General features: G+C 38.4%; 1 protein-coding gene across 1 annotated transcript in view; it reads right to left on the reverse strand.

Annotated features, from left to right (window-relative positions):
• The window catches only part of LOC138189113 (uncharacterized), a 73459-nt gene that overhangs the window by 49713 nt on the left and 2917 nt on the right, over window positions 1-20829 (reverse strand). The gene's annotated exons all lie outside the window — the stretch shown is intronic.

The following is a 20829-nucleotide window of genomic DNA, read 5'->3' on the forward strand; positions in this document are numbered from 1 at the left end:
CGATCGCACGCTCGCCGTTACTCTCGCAATTCCAATTTCATAAATAATCTATTTGGTATTTTGGTATTTCCTTTACTCGGAAAATAGTCGGAAATAGACTTTAGTCGGAAAATATTTTTCCGACCATTGGATACCTTATGAAGTTAATTCAAATGCGATATATCTGTATACTAATCGACGATAGAAATAACATTATCTAATTAACTTACGTGTAATATAATTTAGTATCTACATTTGGAAGAAATAATTGCTCAGTTTTTGAGGACGTGCAGTTGGTCACAAAATGTCCAGTCATGTTCGGTATGCAGTATATTTTGTATGAAATTATAAATATAAAACAATATACAGTGAATAATTATATCTTGAAAATTAAATACTAAATAACCAAGCAAACATTTGTGTAACAAACTATAGGGTTAGCAACTAAGTGATTGCGGCTTGTGTCATTAGGTGGTAATGACAAAACCTAACCTCAATCACTTAGTTGCCAACCCAATATATATCGTAACACAAAAGAGTTAATCTTATCTTTTCCTTTATCTATTTACGAGCATTGTCACCTGTAGCACGATAAAAACAAAAGGGTAACAATAATATTGACCATAATCGTATGAACAACATTCTCTGTCATATACATTAATCAGTTAATTAAATGAAATTTCGAAAACTACAGTCTCGAAGCAAAGCAGAAAACCAACATAGAGCGAACGATCAAAGAGAAACGACACACTGTCGGCTCGAGTCATTATTCAGATTCAAAGAAGAATCGACGAGGCGAGAGACGAAGCTGGACGACGACAGACCGCGACGAAGACGAGGCACGACGCGACCAAGTCAACGTCCATGACGACGACGACTACTACGACTACTACGACGACTACGACGACGATGACGACGATGACGTCGAGAAAGAGGCACGACAACACGGGTGGCGTCTCTCACGCACGCAGAAACGCAAACCTGAGCACATGAGAGTTCGCCGGTATAATATTACAGGCCTCGAGGCACTAGGACTCTACTCCTGGGTGTTCGTTACCCGTTTCTATACCGGGTGGCTTGGATCGATGGCGCGAGCCAACGCCGCAGTGAATATCGATTTCTCGCCCTCTTTCCAGCCGTTCGAGCGCAATGTTCCACAGCTTCGATCGCGTTCGAGCTATCCGCTGATCAATAAACAAGCAGCCAGTGCTTCGTGATATGCTATATACTATGATACTTTTTTCCCTCGACTTATAACGACTCTTTGTTGTAAACCTCTAAAAGAATATTAAATGGTCGTTAAGGAGTTCCATTATTCCCCTTTCCTTTCCTTCGAGATTTCTCGTAGAGGTCAATTTAGGTTAACCCAAGTCGGAATTGCGAAAAATTAGACGACAGAGGGACTCGCATATCTCCACATACCGATGGTCTCAGGTTAGGTTAAGTCAGACGACTTTCACGACAAACGTCAAGATTTTTAGGATTTCTCGAGCTTCTCGGAAGGTACCCACCCACCAGCAGCAAATTCACGGTTCCCATGAAACCGCACGAACGTTCTAGCCCACCAATGAACTCGCCGAAGAATCTGGACTAAAAACTCGACCACCTAGATCGAAGGTGAACAACGACAACGTGCACGACGAAACGGTCGGCAAACAGTATAATCCTATCTTGTTTACCGCTTGGGAATGCCCCGATTCGCCACGCGACACCCGGTATAACGAGGAGACCAGTCGAAACTAGAGAGTAAAAGAAGGAAGGGTGGAAGGTTGTGGTAGGACTGAGTGAAAGAGAGAGAAAGAGGGAAATACAGATGGTGAAGGGAGAAGGAAGACGGAAGAGGGAGAAGGAAGGGAAAAGGGTGCGTCGAGGAAGCAGACGTAGGAGTTAGAGGGAAACGTGTGGTCTCTCTCCGCAAGGAGGGAACATTGGTAGGGGGTGGTTCGGTTCTATGGTACCCCATGAAACACCTGGCTCCCCTCTCTCTCTCTCTTTCTCCAGCTTTCCGACTGTTCCATATATTGCCGCCTGCCTCATGCTACCGATCTTCGTCATATTATCCTAAACTGCATTGGCATCCCTTGGACCTTAGAGCTAAGGGCCATCTTTGCACGTCAAGCGGCTTGTTATGTGCTGGACAAAATATCTATATCCGACAACGGGAGATGGATTGGACGTACTCGGTTCATCCAGGTGTTGCTAAATATCGTTCCAACACTCTTATCGCTCGCCCAATCGATTCAGATGCGGGAAAGTTCAACAACAGAGGGCTTAATGGCCGTGAAGATTCAATCGACTACTCTGATATACACATACACGCTCGTCCATAAGTATTAGGAAATGAGATGAAATAAAAGAATCATTAGGGACTAATTGAAACATATGTGTGGCATATGGTCCGTAAAAAATCTATATGTTTACCTATTCTATGCCGTAATAAAAATCCTGTAAATAATAGGAATAATTTTACCATTGGTATTGTACAATTTTGTATTATTAGGTTGCCCTAAAAGTTTCACAAGAAAATAATAGATGCACAACATTTTTTGTTTGAATGCGAACGAAACGTGTCCTACGGCAGCTAGAGGGCGATAGAAGATAAAGACCACAACATTAGACAGATTAGGTTTCATGTTTGTATCGACATAGGCAGATAAAGCAGCTGCGTGCAGATAGCAAAGTACACTTTTGAGACAACCTAATATATTTGTTATTCTTTGATTCTATGCATTCCGTACACAATTCCACAGAGTCAGCTTCAAAGTTTTTCAAATTTGTAGCTTGTGACTTGTAAAACGTACCGATGATACGAGTTCAATTTTCAATTCTACATGAGGCAGACCCGACGCTTGCAAGAAAATGCAACATTTACTTGATACAATAGAACCATACGTTGTGACAGTCCTGCAACTTCTTACGCGTAACACATGCGTGCGTTACGTATATAACATATTTTACATTTCAGCATTGATCAACGACGCCATTTCAGTTCAGGAAGTTTCTTCCACTCTGAACGTCTAACCTTTGGATTCGATTACACCATTCCTGTTTTTGGAAGACGGTATAAAATCTGCGTAGATGTCGAATGGATGTAGGTGTCCAAGAAATAGATCGCAATAGACTCTATGAATGGATCGCCAGGGTTCACTGGACGTAGGTGTCCAACGTTCTGTTCTAGTCGAATCGCAGGGATTCGATGAACGTAGGTGTCCAACGAGCAGATCCGATTAGAATCTAAAAAGGCCTCGTCTAGGCGTCCAACGTTCCGATTTTCGAGCCGGAAGGTTCGACGATCGGCGTCGATACGCCACAGGATCGCTAATTACGCTCGGGCCACAGTTTCTCGTGCTTGGCGTAAGAGCTTGAAGGCGTAGGCGTGACTCGCGAACGACAACCTCTGGCGCGGCGAGAACAGTAAATTCACCAACGATATTCTCCTTTAATCCAGGGAGGAGTGAATTTTGGGCAATTTTTCGATGAGTTTTGCGTTTTACCAAATTGCAAATTATCTTTGTATCGGAGATAATTTTCAGATTCGGAGATGATCGCGGCGTTTCTACAGAGGAACGAGACGAGGAGTCGGTGTGTTCCGGTAGTAGTGACGGTCCTAAAATAGCGACAGCAACAGGATGATCGCGAGACGCCGTCAAGTTTAAGGTATTGTTCATTGGAACGCTACGTGGGTGAGGACAGTCATCGAACGTCGAAGCACTCGGTCCTCGACCGGTCATTTGCGATGCAAAATCTTTTCTTGGAAGCTGCTCGGCCTGATTCTATCGATGTAGGTTATTCTAACGGGAATCTTAGACAATGCAACAGTTTTTCGAGCTGCTTTCGACACCATACTCCGTGTGTCTCTTCTAAAACGAGGCTGTCATTCAGCATCAAGAAATTATGTAATCAATGGTTGAAAAATAATGGAATAAAAGATGGCGGCGAGAGTTGGAGAGATAAAAGTGAGCGCCACAGGCGAATACAATCGTCGGATCTATCGACACGCCGAGACAAGAACCGCACAAAGCATTTAGTAGCGTATGAACACTTTTTACCGTGTGTAGGCGGTATTAGGATTGCGCAACTGCGCGCAGGATTAGGATCTGTGCGCGAGACCGGGAGAAAGGGGTAGGTGGGAGGCTTGATTTCCGCAAATTAATTCATAAGAACGTCGTCGGCTGACGTCACTTCCTGGATACGCGCCGGCAAGGCGGGATACGCTCGTAGACGCGAGACGATCGTTGCAAGAGAGCTCCTCTTTCTTATTCTCTGTCTTTCTTACGTTCTCTTCCGCGCAGCGTGTCGCGCATCTCCGTCCTGCTTTCTCGACCGCCGTTCCTTCGAGCCTCCTCGTTTATCCTTCTGTTTCACGCGGCTCACCTATAGAGGGATACACGTGCCAACTAAAAACCGCCTGGCTGGGCGTAAATAGAATGCTGCTACTTCAAAACCGCGAAAATAAGGGCACTGACATTCACCGGGTTCATCGCGATCGTCTTCAAAAAAAGAAATAACGCATCGATCGCCCATCTTAATCTCTATATTCACGATCTATAGATCAAAGAGATAGCGTTTTCTTCGAACAAAGTTAAGAACATGTTACGTGTACAGGTTAATTACTAATGGGATGAATCGATTGCTCCAGCAACGTACGAGGAAGAAGGTCGAAGATCTGTCGATTATCTTCGTTTCTGTGCGTGATTGTGAGATTAAACAAAGTTTCTTTGGCAGCTGAAATTACCACTTAATTACTAGCACGGCAACTTAATTGCTCGATGAATGTATCTTCGATCGAAGATGCAACACCGATGCTCTGCAATCTTCCAATCTAATTTTACCTCTAACTTCGTCACTGTTTTACAATAGACACTTTTCGACATAAACTACATCCTAAATATGTAGTTGGCCATTTGGAAAGTCAACAAAGGCGCCGCCACGGGGCAATTATCCCGTCTCCGAGCATATCCCAACCTGTTCCCTTCGAAATCCTTTCCGATCGCGATCATCTTTCGATCTTTGCTCGGCTACGCGGTAATCTCATTAAACCGGGGAAACGTATCGATGCCAGAACTGATTAATTTCCGCACGAAACGAACAGGCCGGCCGGTTAGCGGCTCATTAAATCCACCTCTGTGAACCGTGCAGCGTTATTACGCCTTTGTCTTTATCATTTCGCTCGATAATTGCTGCTCCCTGGCCATCCTGTACGTACGTTTCGATTCTTCCACGGTTTGTCCGGTTTCCACGTTTTATATTCGGTTGGCAACTAAGTGACTGCGGATTTTGTCATTGGCTGGTAAGGACAAAATCCGCAGTCACTTAGTTACCAACTAATATTTCTCTCGATCTTTCGACTCGTTTCGCGACGAAACCAAGGAAAATCATCGTCTCCGTTTCTGAACGAGGTTAGAACCAGAAATCGAATCCTTTTTTGAGATGGTTATTTGAGAGGATTTGCAGTTTTATGAGACTATTGTGATCGTCTTAACGCTCTTCTTAGGGACTTTGGTACCGGTTAACCGTTCACACCGATTTGGATTTATTTTTTCAGAAAAAAGGTCGCTGAAAGTGTGAGGAAATCCTTTTGAGAAAAAGAACATTTTCTTGTGAATTATGATTTTGTATTGCAAAATTGTATCAAAAAGAATGAGCAAATATTGTTTGGAAAAAAATTACTTGCATCTAGACTTTTTCTAATAGTTGCTAGGGAATGACTTTATCTACAATAATTAAGTTTTACTACTTGGTTATTACCTTTTATTATAGTTTTCAAAAGTTATAAACTACAATTTATTGCTCAGCTAACCCTTTTAACTTTCGAGCTATTCAATTGTTTGCTGAGTTTGAATTATTTAATTGCTCTATCAGGCAGGTGAATAGAACACTAAACCTCGTTTAAAAATGTACACAAATAGGAAATGTAACATATGTTTTCCAGTCCAGATTTACAGTTTTTAATAGTTTCATTAGCTCAAATGTTATCCCCAGAAAAATATCTGCTATATCATAACATTTAATTTTTGCTAAATATTACATTGTTTTTAGTCTATTATATTTTAATTACTATTTACTTACTACTAATTACTATTTACTACTAATTATTAGTCTTTTGGTTTATGAAGTTTACCTTACTTTAATTAGTCTACAAAATTTAGTAACGTGAGACACTGATGACCACCATGGCAGTCGACGTGTTAATCTACAAACAATCATAGTTTCCTACATAAACAACAGCAACAAACAAGAACAAATAAATCAATCGCGTTTTGCCCGTTACTCCGGTTCCCGGTCCCACGAGAATCAGCCCATCGGCAACGGTTGAAATTCACCGGCCGTGTAACAGATCTCAGTAACAGAGGGGAATCGGCTAATTGGCCAGTGAAAATCGGCCCACGTTGTTTGCCGACTTTTCAGACCAAAATTTCGCCGCCAGGTAAACCACCGACTCATTAGCCGGCTACGGTGCAATTAGACGTGCCGGCAACAGCTTAATTAGCATACTTTCGTTGCCACGAACGCACCCTCAATGGCGGACGTGTATCCGCGATACATGGCAAATCCAACGATGCGCATGCGCAAACCTTTTCACACAAGCTAATTCAGTTGGGACCAGGAAACAGAGAAACGTTACTCGCTGGATAATTTCACTTTAATTAGTGTGAACGTGATGGTTTAACTCGAGTAGTGAGTTGTACGTGGAACTGGATGGATATTTTGGTGAAGATAGGGTTAATTAGTAAGCTATTGATTTCAACGGAAAAGTTTGAAACTACTTGGTAGAAATAGTTTAGTCACATTATTTAACAATTGTTTGTTTGTTGTCACAGGGGTTAACCTCTAACGCTCCGACTTTTAACTGTGATTATCGACCGGCAACTTCAACTTATTCTCATCATACTTCAACTTGCAAGTTTTTAAGTGTCAGATTTGAAATGCTACAATGAAGTGCAGATAATAATATTGAAGTCATTCAAAACAATCTTTATTCATCTGAGAAATAATATAATTTTGATTACTATATATTTATATTACAATATTTATATTAATTATAATAGAGTAATGTGTAGAATTTTTTAAAACATTCATTCAGATGCAAACTGGGTTTGCGTTCACAGGTCTAACGGTACTTACTGACGAGTATTATTTTTTATTTGTAAACAATTACCGATAATGACCGAAAAATACATTTAGAGTAAAACGCCGCACATCGGTGGCGCTTGAGAGGCACACTTGGAGCGTTAAGTGTTAATCCTTGAATGATGGTGGCTGAGTGAATTCTAACGCGGCTATCTCAGGTTTATTATTTTCTAAGCTACTCTTTATATTCACTATTTTCTGCATACTTCTATATATTTAATAAAAATCAACTTATCACTATAAAATAAAACATTCCACTGAACCAATAATAACCTACTCTCCGCTAGACGAGGACTAAATCAACTAGAGTATCGCTACTATGAATCAACGAAAACCGCTACTGCCGCGCCGCGATTAGCGCTGTCTAAATATTTTTCAAGTCAACCGCTGTCGTTCGAACGTAACGCGCGCGATATATAAATGCAATTTTATGTCTCCCTTTTTTCGTGCCACATGCATTCGTGCACGGTAGCAAAAGCGGTTATTCCAGCGTTAAATTTAATTTATTCCCAATGCTGACGTATCACGAGGTATTCGCGTGATCGCCTCTCGACAGCACAGCGAAAAAGCTTTCTCATTCGAGGAGAGTAGATCTGTGGATAAAAAGGGGTACACATTTTTTCGTGGAATTCCTTCGACACCTTTTTTCTCCCTTAAATCTCCGGTCTTTTAGCATTTTTTCGTTCACATAAACGGGAGAGAAAACGGTTTTCGAGCAGAGAACAGCTTAGATGCATTGAAAAGATCGGCACACGAATTTGAAATTCGCCGCAGTGGCGCAGTTCGGCCGGTAAATTACGCCAAATTTTCACGTGCTCAGAGGCATAATTTTCTGAACGATTTATCACCTTGGTAATGACGGCCGGGACCCACCTCGCAGTCAAAGAGATCGTATGTAAGCCGGAGAACGTTCGATAATGGCGTGGCCGGTCGGACACACCAGTCTTTCGTGATCGCGAGATGTAATTTGATATTAGCGGGCCGTTTCGGTGGAAAAAAGTGGCGCGTTCCTACCTAGCCTTTACTCTCTTTCTCTACCTCTTTAGCGTTCTTCACCGCGTAGCATGGCCTGATCTAATGGACAATGGAAGGTCCACTCTGGCATCGAACCAAAGACACACCGACGTGAACACTGACGCGACGCCACGAATTTGCATAACTTCACGCTGCAGGTGTTCGTATTGCAGCTTCGTATGTATAATGGTACGTGCATTCGTGTGCAAAATGACACGAAAATAACGTAAACCATGGCTTTCGACGGTTGATGAGCAACGGTAATATGTGTTGGCAACTAAGTGATTGCGGATTTTATCAATACCACCTAGTGACAAAATCCGCAATCACTTAGTTGCCAACCTCCAATAGATGGTGTTAAAAGAACATATTTTTCGTGTATATAATTACATACAATTATATACAATTTCAGACAATTTTTTATATACAGTATAAATTATTAACCGTAAGTTCGTATATGAGTACATTATTGTCAACGAGTCTTGCTAATTTAATATAAAATCTTCAAAAGATGGTACGATTGGACCTTTTGTATTTTAGAAAATTATCTAAATGATATTTCTCGAACGATAAAAGATGAAATTTACCGTATATTTATCCTTTCAATGCAGTCTTTGACGTAGAATATTGTACACTAAAACGTCCTATAATTTTATTTGCTCATTTAAGTACTATATATTCAATTATAATGTTTGGATTTCTATCGATAGGTTTATTCGAATCACAAGCAAAAATTCATTCCTCGGAACCATTTTTGAAGAAATATTTCGTTCTAAGTATCTCAAAAATCATATAATTCATTTTTTCCTCGCCCATTAAGTAGCAATAAGTTTCAAAATCGAACTTCTTCAATAACTATACCGAAAAGAAATATTGGTTTGGCAACACTGGGTGGTCATTGGGTGGTAATGACAAAATCTGCAATCATTTAGTTACCAACTCAATATATTAAAGTTTTCAAAATCTCAGTAATTTCGTTAAATAGATATAATCGAGATTTAGTTTGTATTTTAAGAATTTGAGATAGTCGTTAAAATGGCAGTGGAAGGCAGTTCTATTTACGGTAGATTAGCAGGTGAAACGATGATCGATCACCCTGTTGAAAGCAAGCTGCTGCTAATGATTATCAATTAGATATCGATAATTTATGGTTGACTCGTAGAGATAATAGCTTCGAGATATGTATGTAGGTCCCTACAAGCGTTGCAACAAATTTCATTTTCTAAATAAAAATATTTTCGCTATACTTTAAAGGAATACACTTTTGCAATTGTTTAAATTGTTTAATTCTACTTTGTAGAATTGGCACGAATGATAGACATTACGATTGAATATACATTTGACGAATAACATTACGGTTGAATGATATACGATTGGAGATCGATTAAATATTTATGGTAGAGTATCGGCAGCGAGTGAAGAGCGATTCGTAGAATGCACGTGAAGAAATGGGCATACGTGGTGACACGTGAAGAATGAATTGCACGTGGCAAAAATCACCTATGCTTTACTTATTCAGTTAAATATTTTACTTACTTACTAATATAACTTACTTACTACTTAATTACTTTACCAACCTAACCTCAATCTATTAATTTTACACGTCTCTTTAACCTTTTTCACTCCAATGTCGAGTGTAACTCGATATCAGTTTTTATCTCAACAGCTCCTTTGTCGAGTCCCATTCGACATTCCTTCAGTCCCACCTTTTTTTTGTGATTGCATACTGAAAATTGTTTCAAGATATATCATACACTTAAAAATTAGAAAATACAACAATAGTGTGAATAAAACTATATTCAAGTGAATTTCTTTCTTCCTTTATTTACTTAAATTGTCTTATTTTTTAGTTAATTCAAGTAAATTTCAAATAAAACATTTAAAAGCGTTGGGAGCTCCTGCTAACAAAATTGAAATAAAATTCCCAGTGCGAAGGGCTAAGTTATATACATACAATTCTTTTTCTATTTTCCTCTTACGAATTCATATGTAGTTTTATTATACATTTTCAAGTATTTACCAGCAATCGTTAAATTCTCCACAATTGCCCTGTTTTCTGTTTTAATTCCATGTTGCAGTTAAATATCCAACCTAACCCCAATCCGAAAGCTGTTGAACCAAAAGAAATTCGCTTACAAGAAGAAATTATCTGCAAAATTGCTTTCGATGCTAAATAACCGCATTTATTTCGATGAAATTTCGTAATATCGTTATCGCTTCCATATTTATAGCCTATCGTCTCTTTCTTTTGCCTAAAAAAAGGAAGTCGTCGATGCTGATCGATACCGACGTTAACATCTACAGAACAATCGGTGAGCCTGCAGCTCTGCAAGCAGTTTTGGTGCATCAGGAGCAGTGGGCCGCTGCACTGCGACCAACTGCAGCACTCCCTGAGGGTATAAAAGCGGCGGGTGGTTGCGGAAGTCGTGGCTCGATGGAAATAAAGTTTCGTGCAGCAGGGCATCGCGAGGTTAAGAGCGGCGATATATCGCTGCGGCCTGATTTCAGCCCGGCACGAAAACCACCGTTTCTTAAGTCAGTCTTTGTACGCGGTCCCGTTTCTTACGTTTCTTCTGTCACTCTTTCTAACCTATCCCTATGTATTGTGTTCGCAACTAAGTGATTGCGGATTTTGTCATTAGGTAGTAATGACAAAACCCGCAATCACTTAGTTGTCAACCCAATAGTACTGTACAGTAATCGTTAATAACTAACAAACAATTAAAAATTAATAAGGAATAATCGTTTTCGATAAAATTCAATGACTATGGGGGAAAATAAAGAAGAAATAAGTGACGTGATTGGTCGACTTTGTTCCGATCGAGGACCGACGCAGAGTGGCGCGTAATGCACCGAATAACATTTGTGTCGCGCGCCCGAATAATTGATCGTCCTTTCACGTGCCACACCGGACGTAAATCGAAGAGCCGTGGTAAAATCGTTCGTCGAAGAGGATACGTTAATATTCATGATCGAGATTGTCCGAGCTTGTCGTGTCGACGTGCAGGATTATTTTCTCTTTTGGTCCAACGAATTGCTTTTTTAATTTCAACTATTGGCTTGGTAACTAAGTGATTGCGGATTTTGTCGTTAGGTGGCATTGACAAAACCCACAATCGCATAGTTGCCAACCATGCAAATTGTAAACCATTGTGAAACAAACAGAATTATAGCGAAATATTGATTTATTGTAAAATCCAACAGCATAAAGAATCTCTAAAGAACTAATGCTTCAAGGAATTCTAACATCGATAAAAAAGAAAGATCTTTCTAAATAAACAAGTAAATTAATAATAATAAATGTAACGATACAGGTGTAAATAATCTCTATAAAAAAATCATAAATCAATCATGTTGACAAACGTGCAGGTTCTTCGGTTAACATTGTTTTGCTAAATCCTATCAACCCATGAACTTATCTCAATAGAAACTCGGTAAGCAGTTATTCAATAGGATTACAAGTCCTAAAACAACACGTGAGAAAACATTCGACCCAGCATTATACAAAGACGTTCGTGAAATTCATCCGGACAAACTTTTCACGGCAAACTGAGCACGTTTTCCACTAGATTTTACGACCTGGTATTTAGCAAGCAGGTAGAGACAGTCGCGTATGCGACGCAGTCCACCGTTAACACCGACGATTTTCACCATCCGAGATCGGACACGATACGAAACGTGCGCCGCTCGCATAGTCATACGAGCATCCTCTCCTCGTTAGCCGAAATCGCCCTTTCACCTGGTCGATTCCGGAATAATGGGAAACTGGCAGAAAACTCTGGAAAAATGGAGAACAATAGGATTTGCCTAATGAAATAAACAAAAGTTCCATTTCCCTCCGAGATCCATTATTACGATAACATAGTTTGGAATACCGTAACGTCGTTCCATTCACCTAAACGCTACGAATCCCATTCAATGCAATTCTAAAAATCTAATTCATTCGATTCACTCGCCAATTTTCATCAGATATTGTTATATTGTTATAATATAAAATATTACTGTAATATTAATATTTGTGATATGATAATCGTTGTGATAACGATTTTGATGTTATTTAGTGGTTAAAAGAGTATGCTTTAACGTGATGTAATTTTAAAACAAGGAGCAACTAATTCGATCGAAAAATATACAGTGGCTGACGAAGGTATTCGAACGCTTACATATGCAAACTTGAATGATCGAAATAATGTACATTAAAGTAATGTGCTTAGACAAGTAGATGTCAGTAGGAAGATGGAAGTTTCGAGGTTATGTCAGTAGAATTTGAAAAGGATTCAACAACGTAGGTAGGAGTTGATACATTTATTCGAAACACGCATTGTGACTGGCTAACAAAAGTATTTGAACGCTACGTATATTATTAAATTATTTAATATTAATATTTTGTTGGACTACCTTTGGCAGCGATAGTGTGTCTCAATCGACGTTCCATGCTGTAAACCAATGATTTTGTAAAACTACACTCAACGGAGTTCCATATTTCTATAATTTTATCTTTCAATACTTGCTTTAAGATTATCTGAAATTTACTTAATCTTTCTCCGATTTCAGCCCATAAATTTTCAATCGGATTTATGTTCGGACTTTACGGTGGAGTAATTGACGTGTGTGGTGTGTTTATACGATCCATTCTTTCACAATTCTAGCAGTATGCTTAGGATCATTATCTTGTTGGAAGTGGAAATCTTCCAATAATCCTAATTTACGAGCACTTTCTTTAAGGTTATTTTTTAAAATATTGAAATACTTATATTTGTCAAGTATTCCATCAATAAGTATCAAATTTCCGGTGTCGCTGGCAGCCATGCGCCCCCCACCATGACCGATCCACCTCCGTGTTCCACTGTTTCATGTAAACGTCGAATTCCCAATTTCGTATTTGATTTTCTCCGCACATAATTTTGACCATCTGAGGCAAAAATGTTAAACTTTCACTCGTCCGAAAAGATGACTTTGCCCCAAAAAGAATAATCTTTATTAATATAGGTTTTTGCAAATGTCAATCTTTTTTTATGATTTACCGCACTAATATATGGCTTGTTTCGCGGTACTCTGCCATGAAAATCATTGTTTCGTAAGATTCGCCGACATAATTCCGGGTGAATTTCTTTATGAAACATGTCAGCTACCATACTTGCGAGTCGAGGAGCGAATGTAGTAGGATTTTTTTTAATTCGCGAATAACAACTTTCTCCTCTCTTCCAGTCAATTTCTTTGGTCGACCTGATCGACCTTTGTTTACAAGTGTTCCCTCGTTCTATGACTTTTTTATCTTATAATGTATCGTGGACTTAATTCTGTTCACAATTCTGGCTATCTCGTTATATGATCTGCCGTCCTCGTGTAATCGGATATTATTTCTCTTTACAATTTTTTGTTCCACACTTTTTGGTATTCATTTTAAATGTTATTGTGCACAATTTTACGTTACTGTTACTGAAACGATATCCTAACATCAAGTGAACGTAGCAATATTTTCATTTAGCAATGATGTTTACATTCGCTGCAAAGGAAGATGAAAAACTATCAACAGCGTTACAGCGTTCGAATAATTTTCTGAGACACTCATCATGAATGTTTCTAATAAAATTATCACAACTCCTGTTTTCAAATTTTACTGATGTAATTTTGACACTTTCCCGTCGCTATAGATACCAAATTGTTTTAACAAACTAATTTAGTACACCTCATTTTATTAATCGAAATTTGTAAGTGTAAGTGTTCACACACCTAATAATAATATCCGAGATACGATGGTATATTATTTTCACGAATTTTTCCTCGCAGTTGCTATTTTTGTAAATATTTTCCATGACAAATTTGATAAAAAGACAGTTTCTTTTTAACTCCCGAATTTGCCAATCTTCCGTGCCGTTTCTACGGTGAATGAACGAGTCCGAAATAAAGAAGAAAACCGCTGAGATAGACGAAGCGGTAATCCTTTGACGAAAACAGCAAAATCGAATATGATTTACACGGACGTTTAGATGTTTGTCCAGGCAACCTAATAATAACGGTGTTCATTGTTGTATCGTCAATCCCACGGCTGGACTCTTTCGTCTATTTAGAAATAGGCGTTACACGGGCATTGTGCGCGGGCTTCCAGGAGAGAAGCAGAAAACATCATTGTCCGAGAAATGGTCGAGTCCGAGTCGCCCTTGGATGCTCTCCTCCGCGTACGATACCCTCGTTGTTGCGATCAGAAACGAGGCCGAGCCGTTCGTGCGGAATACAAGTATCGAACACACGTACGCCATCTGAATAGTGCAGCATTACCGGATACCGCTCGTACACACAGGATGACTTTTATTATTAAACGATGAAATTCCACGATCTGGCTGCTTTGTAATCGTTTCAGATTTTTGTCAATAGAGTGGAGATTTTAAACGTGATATAATCGAGCGTTCTTTCCAGATGGATTTTTCCTTTTATCTACGAACGCAATAATACAATACTGTGATATGTTGAAGTCTAAAAAACAAAAGTCAGTGAATTTTTTTAACGAGATACCAGATATGTATAACGGGATTCTATGGGAAATATGGGACCTCAGTGACGTCGGTAAAATTCTATTAGGTTTACCTTCTAATTAATCTTTCTAATAAAAAAAAAAATTAATCTTTTCTAAAAATCTTCCAAATGGAATATTTCATTGTTATTTATAATAGAATCCTATATTCCAATGGATTTTAGAATTATATCGAAAGAATTATAACAATCCAGCAGTGTTTCTAAAAATTATCTTGTATTATCCTATTATGGTAAAAGTGGCATGATATGGTTCTAGTAATAATTACGAAACGCTAGAATTAAAGAAAACAGATACGACACCGCTTTTTGTAGACAGTTTCACAACTTCTAATAATCCGAGAGCACTGTAATATGTATAAATATAGTCTAATAAAAATATTATAAGTATCGATATTAGAACCCGTTTCATGATCGTTTTATTTCTACCATTCGTTCAACACCTGCGTTTAATTGCGACTTGCGTTAAGCAAGTTGTAGGTAAAAGGACGTTTCCAGGACCACGTGATAAATTCGATACCGACAATCCTCTCTATCCACGAACACATATCCAACCGTTTAATTTTCCAACTCGATAAGCCCGACACATAACACATCGCCGTTAATTAACAGACAGCCATGTATAATTCATGTGCTATTTGCTAATGGGGACAGAAATAGTTACTCTCGAATGGTTGGCACCGCGAAATTTCATACACCATACGCGACTCTGGGGAAATAAGAGCTCGGTGTATTAGATGTTTTATCGACGGAGTCGATTAACCGGAACCGTGAATCATATCGAAACGAATGGGCAAACCTTCTCGAGATTTCACGGTAATCGACCATTGATTCAACGCGTCGACTCTCGATTACATCTATCGATATACGCGTTCCTCGTTGCAACAGGAGACGTGGCGATATTTTTCAATTTATATTAGGTTGTCCGAAAAATTTCTTTCGTTTCATAAGGTGATAATAGATGAACAACAATTTTTGTTTTATATTATTTTATTGAATTAGGTATGATCCATTTCGTTCTATTTCTATTATTATGATCGTGCATAATTCTATAAAATAATATAAAACAAAAAATATTGTGCGTCTTACGTTACACTTTATTTGTCCTCTTTTCAATATTATTCTTGGCAACTAAGTGATTGCGGATTTTGTCATTAGATGGCATTGACAAAAGCCGCAACCACTTAATTGCCAATTCAATATTTCTCATTATAAGCTTATATATATTTATTCATGTTCTATTTATAGGAGAAAATATTTTCAGATATCATTATCTCTTATCTAGATAGTTTGTTATCTTCTAATGGATAAAACCACGAACGAAGAAAGAAAGATATCTCGCTCGATGGAAAGTGCGGAGTTCTAAAGAGAAGCTGTTAGGTGAATCGTGAAAGTAAACAACTTCTTTTTTGGAAGTATATATATGTAGTTACTTACCGGCGAACCGGCACCAAAGTGAAATTATGAAACTGTTTGGCAGTCTGCTCAGACTTATCTGATCTTTATTATCCTAAATTAGAATACTTTTTTTGCGATAGAGAAACTCCAGGTTTGATGAATACGTCTTTTGTAAAGAATAAATTTCCATTTCACTTTGGAAAGAAGAAGAGTCATAGAGTATATAGCTAATAGATTATCTCGGACATTATTTTCTATTCTTTTCGTAATATCTGAACACTTGAACTACCGATAGTTAAGAGTTTGACTGTCACGTGGGTCATATATAACCCGCCACGGTTTCTCCTGTGACGCCACTGTGTGGTCATTGGTAACCGGAGCGCTTCAACTTCTTACAATTGTAAAAATTGTATGAAAATTGACAGTTAGGGCATTTTCAATATAACCGATAAATAGAAGATACTTTGAAATAAAAAGTGCCCCATTGAACAATTAAACATTTTTATTAGAACATCAATAAAAAAAAATGAGAACAAATTTTGCATCTAACGGTGCACTGTGTTTGCATCCATATCTTTGAGGAGTAATCTACGAAATATTATTATAAACACACCTTAGAAAATAATTGTAAATGCTGCTTTATAATGATATAATTGAAGTTACAAGTGTGCACATACCTTACTATTATACAGGGTGGTTGGTAACTGGTGGTACAAGCGGAAAGGGGGTGATTCTAGGCGAAAAAAGAAGTCGAAAATATAGAATAAAAATTTTCCCTTTGACGCTTTGTTTTCGAGAAAATCGACTTTGAATTTTCGCTCGGTACGCGTGCACTTTATCACGTCTCGTTATAACGGATCTCACTGTAGATCGTTGTCTCGATGGAAAAATTAAAAAAAAAAAAAAATTAAAAACAAAATTTTTATTCTATATTTTCGACTTCTTTTTTCGCGTAGAATCACCCCCTTTCCGTTTGTACCACCAGTTACGAACCACCCTGTATATTCTGCACGTTATGCTTACGACGAAACAACGAAAGCGAATGGTTTGTTGAAATAAACGAAGCCATGTTATAATATGTCGCTGTCAACTGTTACCAAGGCGCCACGGTGGTCACCCGTGACCACCAATAAGATAAACGGTCCATTGGGGAGAAATGTTGCCTCACATCATCAATTTATTATTATTTTGCCATTGTATACTTTGAATAATAAAAATACTCCCGCGGCGTCCTCAGCGAAACATGTGATTTCAGCGTGGCAGTCAAAGTGTTAACACGAAGCTATTTCTACGAAAACCAGTGAAAATGACTGGTCTTTAAAAAATACGTAATAATAGAATATTTTTATATTTATTGATTTATTGCATTTTTACGGAAGGAATTCCATGTTACGTAGTACATTTTTGGTATTATTAATCCATCATCCATAAACGAGGGTTGACACATTTTGTAAAATTGCAGAACCAGTCATTTGGACTGGTATTGGCATAAGTAACCTTGATAGAAAATTATTTTCAGTTTGAATACATAAAAAACAAAATAAAATTCATTAAATTATTCTTTCAGTTATCGTTACGAAAGTTACAACATTACAGAAAAAGTATACCACGAAGTAGGAATTTTCAAATAAAATTGTAAAACCAGTCAATTTGATTGGTATGGTCCACCTGCGAAGATCAGCGTTTTTTCATTGTTATATCTTTCGAATGGCGGGTCGGTGTTGTGGAAGCATTAGAAACCATATTGGACGCGACAGACGCGCCACACCAGACGACGGAACGTCTATTCGACGATTCGAACGGCATCGAAATTTAGCGAATTTTCCGGTTTCTTGCCCCCTTTGATGATCCCCCGGCCGATATTCCGACCAGACGGCGGATACGTAAACCTACACGTCGAAAATAAATTTTGCCGAGTATTGCCGGTTCATTCTAAGGCGTATAGAATGATAGCTATTTCCGTTAAGGAGAAAAAAACCGGTGCCACTGTCTGTCCGTGGCTTCTAAAGATAAAGCGTCTGCAAGCGATTTAACAAGAAAATCACTCTGCTCCTGTCTGCATCCTGCCCTATCGAATTCGTTTCCCCTTTTTCACAACCCTTTTCCTCATTCCAAAAAAACGACCACCAAAAGACAACCCCCGGAAAAAGAAAAAGTAGAAGAGAAACGAAGAAACTAGCGATAAAATGGAAAATAAAAATATCACTACGAAAGCAAACTATTCGCCTTTCGAAATTTATCGATGCCTAGAAAACAGCAGACGCGGATGTTGACTCATTGCCACTCTCACTTTTCCTGCGATTTGCATCGAATCTCTTCCACATATTTATGCGCTCGATACTAGCGCACAAAATCCGACCACTCGTTTCCAATATCACCGATACGACACCGCTTCTCTATTATATTCTTTCTCTATGACTGTTTCACATTTTCGTTGCCTTTACTTTAATAACGTTTCCTCCTTATGGATCAGACCTGACTGTAGGTAAATTCTCGAATAGTACTGACTTGGTACCCGAGGCCGACACACACAGCAGCGGTCCTCAGACACGTTTCTATTTATATTTTGATGTATTCGCGGCCGATTTTTGCCTAGAGGTTACTCATTCACTCGTCGATGAATTAATGTATAACGGATAGCAGGAGGGGGCAGAGGTTTGCAAATGTATCGTATGCTCGTCTATTCGATCGAATAAATACCAATCTGTTTGGTTTGGAAATTTGATGAACATAATCTCTTAACGATGATGAAACGGTGTTTATTTCATGATCGATAGATTAGGCGATGACGAGTCAGATATGAGATAAACAAACCTATCGAAATGAGACACGCTACGGTCTCCTTCCGAGCAACGATAACACTTACCGATCGAAACGATTCTGATTTATTTTGCTTCTGCAAAAAGATTCTTCACGCTGATTTTTGATCACAACCTTGTTGATACAAGTAATGAAATTTTCAATTTGAGAAAATTAAAAGTGGATAAAGTTGAACATTAATAAAATCATTTATGTGATACCAGATATTAAAATATTGCTATAGTATTTACAAAATGTGTATAGTAATATAATATCACTATACATATGAAAGTTTAAACGTTTAATAAAATTCTTTAATAAATACTGATCTTATATATCTTTCCTATATAAGATTCCAAAGAAAAATGCACTTTTATTATTTTTCCACTGAATTGGTCGATTATTAAGGCTGGATCTGGTGGAAGATAGTATTCCCGACATCTTGGAAGCGAAATTATCACAACGTTCGTATCAGCTGAAATACTTTAGGACCTTACGTTAACAGTTAATCCATGCGTTGAAATTTATCAGAGGACTGAAGAAATATGCAAGGTTGTTTACGTACATATGTACTACTTTCGGTTATCTACTATTATTACACACGACAAAGTGCTTCGATGACCGTAAAACCAAGGTTTTTCAATTCCTCGACTTTTAAAGCTACAGAAAAGATTTATGCTTTTCCTTTCAGAAACTACATATAATTTCGCGACAGTCTGAAAATAGATTTCGTTTCGACGTTAGGTTTCGCGTGCACGTAAGAAGATTTATAAAAAAAAAATGGTTGTTGTATAAAAAAGAAAATAGTTACAGGAAGTTTGGAAAATTCTTTTGGAACAAGAGAAAATATTTTTTTGTTTGCATACAAGGAGAGGCAACTTTAGAAATAAAAGTTAGTTTATTCACTCATTAGACAAGAGTCTGTTTCGCGACGCTGATCGTTGCGAAACCAGCGACAATGGCGATCATTTGGCCGCTAATTAACACCGATATGAGAAGAATCGGTGTTGCCGTGTCGCTGCGGCGTGTCAAGAGGACACAGATTCTCACAACGCGGCCACGGATTGCTGTAATCCAAATAATTACCACCGCCATTCTCTTTCTCTCCGTGACAAAATTCTTTATTTACCACAGAATTCCTATATTATCATCATTCGGCTCTTACTCCCGGTCCAATTCAACGATAAATGGCTTAAGCAATGCTCGATCAATCAACAGTCAATTGCAGAGTGCAATTTGCTATTTAAGAACAAAATACGAACGTAGAATAATTCGGAAACGCATAAAATTCACAAGAAATTCATGGGTTTTCACGCGTGTAGACTATGACTGATCTTTTTCATTGAACAGTTTGCGTAATCGATACAAATAACCGATTGATCAAATAAAGCAGAAGTACGAAATGCTTCCTTCCTGTTTACGTAAGCATTTTATAGATAAGATTTAATAAAATGTCAAAAGTGTTATCAATGAGCAATATAGACAAATTAAAAATAATTTCTACTGTTATTTTCACTATTTTCGTCTTTCTTATTTCCTTATTTATTTCTACCGTGTTCCGGAAGTGTATACATCGACGAGAGACGCTTGAAAGGAGCCTTAATGTTACGAAAAAAAGTCATAGAAATTGGTAGCTAATGGTAGTTAATGAAATTCAAGGTAGGAAGAGAAACACGTTGACACGTATTAAACCGATGACAGCGATCAACGATTTGGATTTGAGAGGAAAAGGGGTTGGTAGTGAGAAGCGGGGAAGGTTAATTTTACGCGACGCTATGGGAATCCGAGTCGATACGTCAAATCCTCTCTGCACGGAATACACGCGAACTCGTATAATACCGCGGTTACACGGGGCCGTCTCTCGTTTTTGTTCCTCTTATTCTGTCTACGTCGTCCGCTGTACGCTTCCATTTAACAGCTAGCAGTAGCGGTGCACTGACTCGAAAGTCTGGGAATCGAAACCGCACGGATTCCCCG

The sequence above is a fragment of the Bombus flavifrons genome, chromosome 18 (assembly GCF_040668555.2).
Source record: "Bombus flavifrons isolate JBK064 chromosome 18, iyBomFlav1_principal, whole genome shotgun sequence".
NCBI classification, from domain to species: Eukaryota; Metazoa; Arthropoda; class Insecta; order Hymenoptera; family Apidae; genus Bombus; species Bombus flavifrons.